Consider the following 15,295-nt stretch of genomic DNA (forward strand, 5'->3'; position numbering starts at 1 on the left):
TGTGCTTGGCTGTGTGTACGTATGTTCAGTGGTTCGATGTTGTATAATTCGTGAAGTTCTTGTATTTTAGTGGTGTATGGCGGGAGTTGTTTTGATGCTCTACGGATAGCTTTGTTTTGTACTAATTGAAGTTTAAGTTGGCTGGTTTTGCTGATCGTGCTAAGCTGTATTGGTGGATACTATTTGTGGGGGCGGACAAATGCTTTGAATAGATGTAGTTGAATTTTGGTGTCCATTTTGCTAAATCTTCGATATTTCGTGAGTTGTGATTGGGCAAGCTGTTTGCGCTGTGTTATGTGTTTTGCAATGCCTGAGTCCCAGAATTTTGCCTTCGTTGGAGTATTATATAGGTACGTTGTTGACTGTGATTGGTGCTGGGTTTATTTTGGAAATGTATAAGATCTTTAGTATCTGTGTGTTGGTTTGTATTTTCCACTTTTTTTCATATTCGTTGATTTACTCGATGGCGTGGGCTGTTTTCCGTGCAACCCATTTTTGAAGCTATCCAGCGTACACTTCCGCCTATCGCTCACATTGTTGTTATTACAACCAGCTTCCAATTATCTATACGTATTTAATGTATTCAAATTATCTACGTCATATTGTACTCTGCATCAGTCGTGTCTTATTTTCTCTATATACACCAATATTCCAAGTCAGCTGCTCATCCTTCACAGTCACCTGCAGTACTGTACATAATATTCTATTTGTAATGTACTGTGCTACATATTTTAATATATTGTATTAAACCAATGACTGTTACCAATGAAATAATTTAATATTATACCGTATTATCCTACGTTAACCACACGTGATTGGCTCTTGGTGTGTAAGCCATCATTTATCAGTCATAACAGTGAGTTATGAAACTGCAGGTAATATTTTATCTTGTTTTTCTGTATTTCAACACTAGACATCTTGAAGGACGTCAAGGTTTATCATTTCACACAGTAGACAAGGTACGAGGGGCGGGGCTTAAGATTTAAACGTGGCCACGCCTTCTCAGTCAATTATGACTAATAGTATTAAAATCTTTCAATAGTGATTTACTAAAGTTTAGTCTACTCGTCTAATATAAATCATCCACCAATTAATTGTATTTTTTGTCTTTCTTTCGAAGAGATAAATTATTCTCATCTTGAGTTCTATTCAAGGTCGGAGAGCGTCACCTACACTCCTGTTATTGTCAGTCACACCATCAACACGTAGCGACACAACAACTGTCGCGGAAAAAGGGGCATATATATATATATATACAGTATATATATATATATATATATATATATATATATATATATATATATATATATATATATATATATATATATATATATATATGCAAGTAAATCACTGTAGGTGCGCGTGATCTAGGTATATGCTGATAACCACAAGGAAAGAAGAAAACACGAAGTTCCCAAGCGCTTTCGAGTAATTCACATCTTCAGGGGTGAGTACAGACTAAAGAGAAATACAAAACAAGGTGTATATATACAGAGGAGGGTGAGACCAGGTCCACAATGGTCAGGTATTAGGTAATGACCCTACTAATCTTTAAATAGCACCGCAACGGTTGGTAGTCAGGTCAGAGGGTAAGGTGACCCAACCTTCTCACTTGGTTACAAATCTTCTTAATTCATTAGATTTGTAACCACACGCTGCTAGCTAAATAAGTAATGTATATAAATGGAGTACATACATAGTATACATACAACATACATAATATACATACAGCATACATAATATACATACAGGTAGGAGAATAAATCGTGGTGAAGTCTACCTCTGAGATTATTATAAGGTATTGGACTGTAGGGTTAAGACCGAGATAAGAAAAGCAAAGAGGAATAATGAACTGAAGATAGCAAGGGAAGCAAGGCAAACCCCAAGGGATTCTATCAAATGTTTTAAATCAAAACACGAGAAAAGATTGGACCAATACAGTCAGATACCGACGAGCTAACTGATAACGACGGAGAAATGATCAATAATCTGAATAAATATTTTTCTACAGTTTTCACCACCGAATATTTAAATATGATACCCGTGGCACCGACTTTATACAGAGATAGCGAACAAAATAAATTAGGCGAGATAGTAGTGACTAGTAACGATGTTAGTAAGCAAATAGACAAACTAAAGCCTAATAAGTTACCAGGTCCCGATGAGATATTTGCCAGAGTATTAAAGGAATGTAAGGAAGAGCTTAGTATGCCCTTAGCAAAGTTGTTTAACATGTCCTTAAAAACGGGTGTAGTACCAGAATCCTGGAGGATAGCGAATATAATACCGATTTTCAAGAAGGGAGATAGATCACTATCCTCTAACTACCGACCAATCAGTCTAACATCAATTGTAGGCAAATTATTGGAAGCAATCATTTCAAACTCTATTCGAAATCACCTGGAGAAGCACAAATTGATCAATGATTCCCAACATGGCTTCACAAGCAGGAGTTCATGTCTAACTAATCCATTAACATTCTTTTCATCTGTTTTCGAATCAGTGGATGAGGGGTACAATTATGAGGTGGTATATCTCGACTTTAGCAAAGCATTCGACAGAGTTCCCCATGGAAGACTAATAAGAAAAGTGGAGGCTCATGGCATTCAGATTCAGATTTGCCCCCGAGGGGGCTAGTTTATTGGGCACCCCCTTACATCCTATGCAAGGTGAAGCGCAGAAGCGTTTACAGCGCCCAACAGGGAAGTATGAAAAGTTCATACTTGCCTTTATGACTCGTACATTAAGGGCGTAAAAGCCTGAAGGGTCATAGGTTTTGTCAAGTTACATAAAGTGAGAGAATGATGAGAGTGTGGGGGAAAGTTCCCGGTACATTTTATCTGTTTATGGCAAAGAGTGGCAGGTCCCTAATAATGTCAAATGCCAGGCCTGTGACTAGGAGGAGGGAGCTCATGGCATTAAAGGAGAAATTCTAAAAGGGATTAGGGCGTGGATACAGGACAGGAAACAGCGAGTGAGCATTAACGGCACTAAATCCCATTGGAGCAACGTCACTAGTGGAGTTCCCCAAGGCTCAGTACTCGGACCATTATTATTTATTATATATATAAAGGACAGATATCGGCGTAGACAGCAACATAAGTAAATTTGCTGATAACATTAAAGTAGGGCGTGTAATTAAATCTGACGATGACTCCGCAAAACTACAGGAAGATCTAAACAAATTTTTCGAATGGTCTGAAAAATGGCAGATGAAATTCAATGTGGACAAATGTAAAGTACTCAGTATAGGAGTTGTAAACAGGGAAACCAGATACCAGATGAACAACGATGTTATTGAGAAATCCGACTGTGAGAAAGATTTAGGAGTAATGATAAGTAGGAATCTTAAGCCAAGTAAACAATGTGTATTTGGGTTCATAAAAAGGAGTGTTAGTTACAAGACTAGCGAGGTCATCTTAAAACTATATCTTGCGCTTGTGGGACCCCACTTGGATTATGCAGTTTAATTCTGGTCACTGTATTACAGAATGGATATAGAATCCCTGGAAAGAATTCAGAGGAGAATGACAACACTAATCCTGGGCATTAGGAGCCTGAGTACAGAGACAGGTTAAAGCATCTTAATTTGCACCCCCTCGAGAGACGTAGAGTGAGGGGCGATATGATCGAGGTGTATAAATGGAAGTCGTGGCTGAACAAAGGGGACATTACAAAGGCACTCAAACTATCCAACCAGGAGCGAATTCGTAACAATGGTTTTAAATTAGACAAATTTAGATTTAGGCGTGAAATAGGCAAACATTGGTTTGGAAATAGAGTAGTGGATGAGTGGAACAAGTTACCAAATATCATCATTAACTCGAATACGCTGGATAGCTTCAAACATAGGTTACATGGATATATATGAGCAATAGGGGTTGGGTGTAAATGGGACTGCCCAATGTGGGTCAATAGGCCCGCTGCAGTTTCCTCCATTCTTATGTTCTTAAGTTCTTATGTTAGGAGCGCGTGATCCAAGTATATGCTGATAATCACAAGAAAATTTAAACAATAAAGCATCTTAGCTTTCGTCTTTATTCAAGACATCTTCAGAGGCAACTGAATTTACAGGGACTGAGAGATGCTTATATACAGAGGGTGACCTTACAAAAAATCAGGTCAGGTCAATAACATGGGATCCACTAATCTTGTCCACGTTTCCATTCAATTAATTTTATTTTATCCTTTTACCCATCCTTCTTTTAGTGGGAGCTTCGGTGAGAGTTCAAAGTGTTTGAGTCAAATTTAACATAAGAATCTTTACGACTCTGACCCAAGACAGTGTTTAGGTAGAAGTAAACATCATGAGACTGACGCAGGACAGTGTTTAGGTAGAAGAAAACATCGTCAGAGTTGACAGATCTGGGGACCTGAAGATTATGTTAAAGCCAAAGGGTGAGCAACTAAGGCAATAAACCACTACATAACATCGTCCACAGCCCGAGTCATGTTGTGTTGTTCTCGTGTGAAACTCACTTTAGTTTAGTATCGTTAAGGTTTAGTGAATAACTTATAACATTAATAATACTTTAAGCTATATAGTCCCCCTCGCCCCGGTCAGTCTGTCTATATAACTCCATAATATAAACCATTTGTCTCTATGTTAAGCTTATGTGTACAGCTCTGTGTCTACTCACGTTCTGGAGAATGTTTGCTGATAGTGGAAGCAGTGAATGGAGCGTCCTCACTCCTCAGGCTATTGAACGGCACTGACACCCCATAGTTGCCAACTCGGATTTTCAAATGTCCGACAGCCCTTGACACCCATTCATTGCCATCTCTCCTTCTAGACAGGACACCACATATGATTGGAATCCCTCCCTTCGACCTAATACGTTCTTTAGCTGCCTTGAACTTATCAAGGTGCTCCTCACTCTTACACCGGCCAATATCATTGCCTCCTGCACTGAGGCAGATAATGGGTTTGTTCCCATTACCAGACAAGATATTGTCCATCCTGTCAACTATATCCCCCACCCCAGCTCCTGGCAAACACACCCTCATCCTATTTTTATTTTTACCACAAAAAGCTCTGTCTAGGTACAGTACCTGGGAATCGCCAACAATTAAGGTTTTCGTACCTTCCTTGTCAGCCTTGTCCCTGATTATGCTAACGTCCAATTCGTCTATCAGAGGACTGAAAGAGGTGGTACACTTAGCTGTTGTTGCCGTAACGTTAGTGCGTTTTTTCACCTCCAGTTTGGTCGTCCCTCTCCTCACAACCTTCCATTCGCCTGAGTTTTCGTCAGACAAGGGCTTTCCTTGTCTCGTTTCCTCCTTCATCCTCGCTACCTCTTCCTTTAGTTTCAAGTTTTCTTCATTGGTCCTCTGTAACTCTGCCCTCAGAAGGGCACAGCCCTGTTCACAAGTAGCACTAGCCATTACTGACAATTAATCCCCGGGAGCTAAGCCTGCCGTGACCTTTCCTACAGTGATTTACTTATGTGTGTGACCGTGGAACGTTACCTCTAGACCACTAGGATACTAAAGGTAGTCCTAGACTTTGTTATATTTCACACAAAGCCTGTTCATCGAGCTTATGGCGCCGTGAACCTCCAATAGGGGACTACCTGTGCCTCGTAAGTGATCAGAGTAACGCTTTACCAAATCTGGTTTCGAAACACGAGGTTCCATATATATTTCATTAGCCCATAAAGCGCTCGGACTTCTACATATAATCAACAACCTCACCCTGACAGGACTCGAACCCACGATCTTACATATGTGACTACGGAACGTTACCTGTAGACCACTAGGACACTAAAAGCAGTACTAGACTTTGTTATATTTCACACAAAGGACTACTTTTAGTGTCCTAATGGTAACGTTCCCCGGTCACACACATAAGATCGTGGGTTCGAGTCCTGGCGGGGTGAGGTTGTTGATTATATGTAGAAGTCCGAGCGCTTTATGGGCTAATGAATATATATATATATTCAACACCTCACCCCGCCAGGATTCCAACCCACAATCTTATAATTGTGACCGGGGAACGCTACCTCTGGGCCACCAGGACACTAAAAGCAGTCCTAGACTCTGTTATACTTCACACAAAGCATGTTCAACGAGCTTATGGCTCGTTGATGGTGTGACTGACAATAACAGGAGTGTAGGTGACGCTGTCCGACCTTGAATAGAACTCAAGATCAAAATAATTTATCTCTTCGAAAGAAAGACAAAAAACACGATTAATTGGTGGATGATTTATATTAGACGAGTAGACTAAACTTTAATAAATCACTATTGAAAGATTTTAATACCATTAGTCATAATTGACTGAGAAGGCATGGCCACATTTAAATCTTAGGCCCCGCCCCTCGTACCTTGTCTACTGTGTGAAATGATAAACCTTGACGTCCTTCAAGATGTCAAGTGTTGAAGAACAGAAAAACAAGATAAAATATTACCTGCAGTTTCATAACTCACTGTTATTACTGATAAATGATGGTTTACACACCAAGAGCCAATCACGCGTGGTTAACTTATGATTATACGGTATAATATTAAATTATTTAATTGGTAAAAGTCATTGGTTTAATACAATATATTAAAATATGTAGCACAGTACATAATAATTAGAATATTATGCACAGTACTGCAGGTGACTGTGAAGGATGAGCAGCTGACTTGGAATATTGCTGTATATAGAGAGAATAAGACACGACTGATGCAGAGTACAATATGACGTAGATAATTTGAATGCATGAAATACGTATAGATAATTGGAAGCTGGTTGTAATAACAACAATGTGAGCGATAGGCGGAAGTGTACGCTGGATAGCTTCAAAAATAGGTTGGATGGAAAACAGCCCACGCTATTGAGCAATTTAACGAATATGAAAAAAGTGGAAAATACAAACCAACACACAAAAACTAAAGATCATATACATTGCCAAAATAAACCCAGCACCAATCACAGTCAACAACGTACTATCGTGAACAAAAGTCGTGTCCACTACCCAGCTAGAGTGAGGTTTCGGATAGCCTTGAATCTGAAGTTTCGAAACAGCTGGGGGAAATGCTATGGTCGGCCAACAGATGTCGCCCACTGTAGTGTGTGTGGGAGGGGGGGGGATAGAGGAGGTGGGGGTTAGTCTAGTAACAGGCTGTGTGTAGGTGGAGCATAACATCGTGAATTCTCCGAGACTACCAGTAATGGTAGTCACGGAGAATACACAAGATGTTACCAAGGTTGGCGCCACCCACACCAGGGGAAGGAGGTGATATCGAACACTGAAACATGCCGAGGTCTCATTCCTACCATCGTCGTCACCAACAGGTAAGTCACATTAATTTGTCACCATAGCCCATGTCGTCTTTATACTATTGCAGGGTGTCCCATGAGTGACAGCAGATATTTGTAGAGGTGAAAGAATATGTGATATTGAGTTGAAAATCTTCTATACACGTAAGCATTTTTCGGTTTACTTTAGGCGTGAGGTGCCAACTTCATGAAGCCGGGATCGACTGCCATATTTCAGCTCACAAAGGGTGGCTAACACCTACTCACAAGGAGTGTCGACTCGGCTTTGCATTGGAACACCTTCCACATATAGAAGAATACTGGAGAACCATTATATTTACCGATGAAACGGTGTTCAGGTCAGTGGGAGCCGAAGCAAGGCAGTGGGGCAGCCTCCCATCACACGCTACCATGAGAAACACATTCAACATTGCGCAGTGAGTGGTAGGGTGTCAGTGTCATTCTGGGGGTGGATGTGGGCACATGGGCCAGGTGAACCTGTCAAGATCAATGGCCGTTTCACTGGTGAGCAGTATGTAGACATCCTGTTGCAAGTGCCAATTCCTATGGCAGTTCCAGCCCCCCACACTATCAGGCTGGTTCATGACAACAGTCCCATTCATACCAGCAACATAGTGAAGGACTACCTCCAGGATCACCCTGAAATTGAGGTCATAGACTGGTCAACACTCGGATGTGATATTAATCCGATTGAACATATTTGGGCCATGATGAAACGTGATTGGGATATTAGGGAGCAGCGAACCTGTGCAGCAATAGAGGCCAAAGCTTACGACGTGTGGGAGTGTGTACATCGACGACCAGGGGTGTGCCCGAAGCTGGTCGACTCCATCCCTAATCGCCTTGATGAAGTCCCGAATGCAATGGATGGCTGGACCAAATACTAAGATGTGTGTATTGGTGTATTGTTTGGATTTTAGTATTGTTTGTAAATACAATTAATATATATTAACTCACCTACAGTGTTATCTTAAATCCATGTCCTTAATGTCTTAAACTATATCGCATGAAAATTCATAACAAAGTAACTTAACAGCCACAAATTATGTATTGTGTGGATACAATGATCTGTATGACACGTCGTGGAATGTCTTATCTTATAACACAATATAATTATATAGTTACAATTGCTGCCATCATTGAAATGCTCATGATGTTCAGCACACAATATTAACGGAAACTGAGCACACTCCAAAATATATGAAGCTTGCATATTGTGGTGGCGTGTTTAAACACTGGAACTTGGAAGAATTGGAACTAGATTAAGTCTGAATACTATTTTACAATACTGATAACTTTTTCACTCCACTCTTTTTAACATAAGTATATAATTATATAATATTGCATATTATTACAAATATTTATTAAGCAAAGGATGAGTGGAATATAAATAAATATTACCATAATCTCTTTGTCGGAATAACAACAAAATTGTGACATGGTCCCTGAGTAAAACTAGCTGACCAAGGCCCTTCACCCTGATCCTTGCATATTTCACTTTTATCCTTAATATATTCCATTCTTTAAAGTATCATTGTAACCTGAGCGACAATAAGCACCCAGGGCACTGTACCTGTTCCACGAATTCGTAACCATAAAGAAACAACTGTAAGACAAAACGTAGTTAAAAAGGCAGCTTGAAATTATGGTGGTATAAATAATAAATAAACCTGCCTCTCATCCAGCCCCCCCCCCCACCCCCCAACACACACTACAGTGGGCGACTTATGTTGGCCGACCATAGCATTTCACCCAGCTGTTTCGAAACTTCAGACTCAAGGCTATGCGAAACCTCACTGTGGCTGGGTAGTGGACACGACTTTTGTGCACGATAGTACCTATACAACGAAGGCAAAATTCTGGGACTCACAATAACAAGAACAGGCACAGCAAAACACACAACACAAAGCAAAAAGCTTGCCCAATCACAACTCACGAAACAACGAAGATTTAGCAAAATGGACACCAAAATTCAACTACATCTATTCAAAGCACTTGTCCGCCCCCACCTAGAATATCCTCCAATACAGCTTAGCACGATCAGCAAAACCAGCCAACTTAAACTTCAATTTTTACAAAACAAAGCTATCCGTAGAGCATCAAAACAACTCCCGCCATACACCACAAAAATACAAGAACTTCACAAATTATACAATATCGAACAACTGAACACACGTACACACAGCCAAGCACAGAGAATATGGAGCAAACTTGAGGAGTTGGAGGACCCATTATTCTCCCAGTTAAAAGAAGAAGGAACTACTAAAACACACAACTGGTGGCCCAAGAGCCTCCATGCTAACATAGAAGAACAAGACCTACTTTACACATATATGTGAACAAATAACACCACCATCTAGCAAACACCTGCCTCCCTTGAGTGGGCAGACGTCTGCTGCACGCGGCCACCACCCCAACATATCAAATCGTCTCACCTAGGTGGACAGCCCACCTGCTATCTCCCCCTCCTACTATACTTCCCGTTTCTATGCTTTACTTCTCTCTCCACCCATTTCCTAGTGCAAAGTCATTTGCCACTTTATTTCATTATCATCATCATATATATGAGCGATAGGGGTTGGGTGTTGACAACAGTGTCTACGTGAACCTGCCTGGTGTAGTGCCTTCCCGCTTGGCCGAGATGGCTGGGGTCCCTCAGTGACTATATCTGTATAATTATAACTGTATAAGTGTAACTAAAGGCGTTTTCGATTTACGGAATAGCTAACGCGTTAGCTATTCTGTATGAACAGACACAGCTTTTGAGCTGTGCCCATGGAACATTCAGAGGGAAGAGCTAACACCTCGATCAGGCGTTAGCCTTGATCAGCGACCAAGCGTTCCGAATAGCTAACAACCAATGAGCGAGTTTCTCCCACGTACACACTGTGTAAATATGTGGATCATGGCCGCTTATGGAGAATATTTTGGTGGGCATGTAAGACAATAAAAAACTCTGATATAATTATAAAAATAATTCTATATACGGTAGTAATTAGTATATTGGATAGGACCTAAAGCAAAGCGCATGGCGTGAACGAATTGAAAAGGATTTCGCCTAGTTGAAACCAGTTTTGCCTCCGCCCATTTTTAGGTAGGTGCTGTACGGTTCATGAGTCGCTGGTGAATGTTGTGTAAAATATTGCGAATTACTCGAATATGATTAAAACTTTAACATCATTACTCATAAGATACTTTAAATAATGGTGAACAAGTTCATTAACGTTCTGTAAATGCAAAAATTAATACCTAAAACGAACCTGAAATTCGTAGTATTGCGTATTTATGTATGCGAACAGCTGTAAACAATGTAGCAGGGAGACGAGACGAGACCATACGTAGTGTGGTTTTAAAGCTCCCCACCCCGGAGTCCGGACCATCAACCCTTACAACGGGCCCGATTTTTTGTGTTATTCTTATTTATTGTTGACTGAATGACCTGTTTTTCCCCCTTTTGTCTTTCTTTCCATAATTTTCTATATATTTTCTTCACTATTTCTTTCCTTATTGTGTCCAAATAACAGTTCTCCTAATTTTATTGTTTTATAAAATCTGTGTTGTACAACAGTTATTCCCAAGACGCAGTACAATGTCGCATTTTTTAATGACAGTCCGGGAAAGTTAACGCGATAGCTATTCCGTGATTCTTAAAACGTCTTACAATAAACGCCTTAACAGTCCATGACTGTATCTTCACCTACAGGGACGGTAGAGTGTGTGTAATACCACTGTGGGAGTCAGTATGAGGAGGTGTAGTGTGTTGTTCCTACTGCTGGTGGTGACGTCTGGCCCGGCAGCCGGCTACCAGGTGCTGGTGCTCACTCCAGTAGCCTCCCGCAGCATCTATAATCTGTGTCGCTCACTCTCAGAGGCTCTGGGTGACGCTGGCCACTCTGTCCTCCTTTGATGCATCGTCCAGGTAAGTGTTGGAGATCTTAACATTCCTTTATGTAAATGTTTACAGTAACCACGCCGGGATATTGCCAATAATACCACTATCTTTATAATCAATCACTAAATACTATTTCTTATTGCTGGCATAAAACTTCCTAAAAAAAGGATTTTAAAATTTATTATAGTTGTGTGTTTACAATAACGGAAACCTGTTAATTGCTTACAAACTTTGGCGCTGCTAACATCACCAACGAATGTAACTTATCTGCCACTGAACTTTGAAAGGATGGATTAGTGAATTAGCCTCTTGCTCCTCGTTCTCTTCTGTATAAAACAAATCATTTCTTAAATATGTATTGTTTTTAGTAGGAAAGAACCAGTGAGCTTGCCATCCGAGCATTAAATTACACATTAAAAGAAGAGACGAATGGTTTGTTTTCTCCCAACAGAACGTTAACCACCGGCTTACTTGTGGTCAATATTATTCTGTACAAGTCGACGTAAAGTTTTGTATATTGCTACATATTTCTAAAATTGGTTCTGATTCGTTCTATATTTCTAACATTTTATGCCAGTTATTGTAATAACAAAAGGAGTTTAGTAATTAATATAAAAAAACTGCAGAATTTTATTGCTAAGAATATGCAACATTGACACAAAGACAAACGAAGAAATATCAAGATTATAAAAAAAAAATTAAAAGAAATACTTGAAATATACAAAAAATGATAAATGGAATACATTACTTTGGTTAAATAATTAGAGATGAAGGGATAATAACCGAAACACTAATGGGCAAAATTGAGGGTAGGCGAGCCTGGGGATAGGTAGAGACTGGGATGGATGAATGAAATTAAAAACTGGGTCCCCAGAGAGATACAAAACCTTAGAGGATTGGTAAACACAGCACGGGAAAATTTAGAGAGAAGGACTGTTGTCGCCAACCCTCAGATATAAGGACGGTGCTCTGATTGAATGATTTATGTAACAAGCTAAGACCTTAGATTGATTGAGCTGTTTTGAAGGTCTTTATTTATGTTATGATAGGCAAAGTAAGGTGCAGTTGCCTCCATTTATAACTGGTACAGTAGCTGGCGTGTTTTGTGAGATGTGGTACCACCGCCGACCAGACAACAGGTAGGAGCCCATAACGTTCTACTTGGTAATGTATATTAAAGCTATAGCCATCCATAAAATGGCCATATGGTTCGGCCGATTCTGCTAGTTTTATTATAATGTAAACAAACAGTGGTGCCACATCTCACAAAACATGCCATCCATTGTACCAGGTATAAATGGTGGCAACTGTACATATGTTATAATGTTATCTGAAGTACATTGTTACTGATAAGAGGTGGGTAAGTGTAATACATTAAACGAGATGTAAGTTATGGGTAGATGGAATAACATGAGAGGGGAGGGAATTTCACATGAATAATGAGGATCAGTTAAGAACAGTCTCTTCTTCTACCGTTTATATTATTTAAGACAGTCTCTCATGATATTCATACTCCATTAACTTAAATTAAAACATCGTGAAGCATTATTTCTTGCATGACTGACCTCTGCTTTCTTTTGACTGTTATTCTCAGACACGAAAATGTAACGGAAGTCCACACCGGCGCCGACTCGTTGGAGTTTAATTTGTTTGTGTTGGGACCCAACGTTGCATTGTTTCAAAAGAAAATTCTGGAAATTGCTGCAGAAACCGGCAGGAGGATGTAGTCTAACGAGGCAATACAACGACTCTGGCAACATAGGGACAGTTACCAGGCTATAGTAATTATTGGCTATGTCAATGAGGTGGCTGTACCATTTCTCCTGGATTACAAAGGTGTGCACATCAATTTATGCACTCCTGGGGTAGAACTCTTGCACATGAAGCAGCAAGGCAACTGGCTGCCCATGTCCGTCTTGCCAGGGATAAGGACGACATTCACCCATGACATGACCTTCATGGAGAGAGTTCTTAACCCACTACTCACCCTGTGGCCTTACCTTAGTTACCAGTATAATGTGATCCCTCGCTTCCAGGAGCTACTGCAGAAGTTCTTCCCCAATTTGCCTCCACTTACCACACTCTACTGGAACAGCTCCCTGACCCTCATCAACAGCCACTACGCCGTGGACGGACCTATGCCACTGTTGCCCACACAGGTGGAGGTGGGCACCATCAATGCCAAGAAGGCCAACACACTTCCTCAGGTACAGCAAATCTTCCCACTGCCTTTTTTGTAGCATATCTTTAGTCAATTACAGTGTGTGTGTGTGTGTGTGTGTGTGTGTGTGTGTGTGTGTGTGTGAGGAGTGATCAAAAAGTACGGTAAATGGTAGCACTCCCAAGGAGTGAGTGAATAGTGTTTAGTCCAGTGGGCAAGACTCACTTCGGCCACCCTTTTAGTTGCCACCAGTTCGAGACACCATTACAGTATGTGCCAGTACACTCTACCATGGCTTTGAATGTGGAGTTATTTGAAAAAATGTCGAGGGTGGCGTCAGACTCCCACTCAGTATACATATATATATATATATATATATATATATATATATATATATATATATATATATATATATATATATATATATATATATATATATATATATATATATATATGGGATTACACTCTTGTCGTAGTTGGTAACATGTTTTGATAGAGACATGAACTCACTTTGTCATTAACTCATTTGGTTATTGAAGGGATTTAGATGGGAGATGTGCTTACTTTTTTTTTTTACCTCTGGTTGTGTTCACTGTATGTCTATCCAGGCTTTGTTGAGGGGCGTGTGTTAGTTCAGGCTGTTGAAAGTGTTTCCCATGCAAAATAGTTTATGTTCATGTACGCTTTCCCCGACTACAGCGAGGGAAGCTTGAAAAAAGTTTTAGTATTAAAGATGTTCTGAGGTGTTTGTAACCCTCACCAGTTTGCCTGGTTATAGATTTAAGTTCTTTCATTCTGGGGTCATGATAACAGTGTTGTAGTCTGATTCTATTAAACTGACAACGATTCCTCCATCTTTTTGCTGGAGGCATTATTGGGGAAGAATCCATTACTCCTCTCTGAGGGAGTGTGCTAAAATTTCTGGCCCCTGTGCTTGCTCGCCGCTTTCGCCTTTGCCTCAAAACCCAAACTTTTACTTCTTCTTTGAAGCAAGCCTTGGTTCAGCCCATCCTGAAGAAGGGTGACCATTCTAATCCCTCTAACTATCGCCCTATTGCCTTAACTTCATCCTTCTCTAAGATTTTCGAAACTTGTTTAAACTCCCATTTTCTCCGTCACCTTGAACGGCATTCTCTTTTATCGGATCACCAGTATGACTTTCGCCAGGCGAGATCTACTGGTGATCTGCTCTCCTACTGCACCCATCTGTGGTCCTCTTCTCTTAGGGATTATGGGGAAAGTTTCGTCGTGGCCCTCGACATTTCCAAAGCATTTGGCAGTGTATGGCACAAGTCTTTGCTTTCTAAACTTCCCTCTTATGGTTTTTCTCCCCCATTTTGTTCTCTAATCTCTAGCTTCCTTGATAACCGATTCATGGCAGTTGTTGTCGAGGGATCGCTCTTTCTCTGCCAATAGTGGTGTCCCACAGGGTTCTGTTGTTTCACCTACTCTCTTCCTTCTTTTTATCAATGATTTACTTCACACTACAAATAATTCTATCCATTCCTACGCTGATGATTCTACTCTTCACTCTTCATCACATTTTCCCCTTCCCCCTAACTCTCAAACTAGATCTGTTTCTAGAGCTGATATCATTACATCTATCAGTGAGGATCAGTAGTAATAAAGTTCAGCATTTACCAATTACACTTTCCAAATTAGATGATCTCCCACCAAACACATTTCAGGACGCTATCCTTCTGCCAAATTCTAAAAGAGATATGCTAGGCCTCACCATTTCCACTAACATGTCATGGAAGCAACACATCCTCAACATTGCTAAATCTGGCTCCCGAAAGCTAGGAATGCTGTACAGATGCCGTAGCTACTTCCCTCTTGAGCAGTTGCTTCAAGTTTACAAGGGATTCATTCGTCCTAACTTGGAGTAATGCTCTCATATCTTGGGTGGCTCTTCTTCTGTCCAACTGTTAGACAGGGTGGAATCAAAGGCATTTCGCCTTGTTGACTCTTGTCC

General features: G+C 40.4%; 1 protein-coding gene and 1 long non-coding RNA gene across 2 annotated transcripts in view; one reads left to right on the forward strand and one right to left on the reverse strand.

Annotated features, from left to right (window-relative positions):
• The window catches only part of LOC121867911 (UDP-glucosyltransferase 2-like), a 29,842-nt gene extending 25,127 nt beyond the window's left edge, over nucleotides 1-4,715 (reverse strand). The window contains exon 1 of the mRNA XM_042368047.1: nucleotides 4,641-4,715. The gene's annotated coding sequence lies outside the window, so the exon portion shown is untranslated. The remainder of the gene's footprint in view (nucleotides 1-4,640) is intronic.
• LOC121867912 lies at nucleotides 1,407-13,038 on the forward strand. The gene is made up of 3 exons (XR_006089260.1): nucleotides 1,407-1,447; nucleotides 10,971-11,186; nucleotides 12,754-13,038. It is a non-coding gene; the product is annotated as an uncharacterized LOC121867912 (long non-coding RNA).
• Nucleotides 13,039-15,295: the final 2,257 nt, after the last annotated feature.

The sequence above is a fragment of the Homarus americanus genome, unplaced genomic scaffold, assembly GCF_018991925.1.
Source record: "Homarus americanus isolate GMGI-L3 unplaced genomic scaffold, GMGI_Hamer_2.0 scaffold37032, whole genome shotgun sequence".
Classification (NCBI taxonomy): domain Eukaryota; kingdom Metazoa; phylum Arthropoda; class Malacostraca; order Decapoda; family Nephropidae; genus Homarus; species Homarus americanus.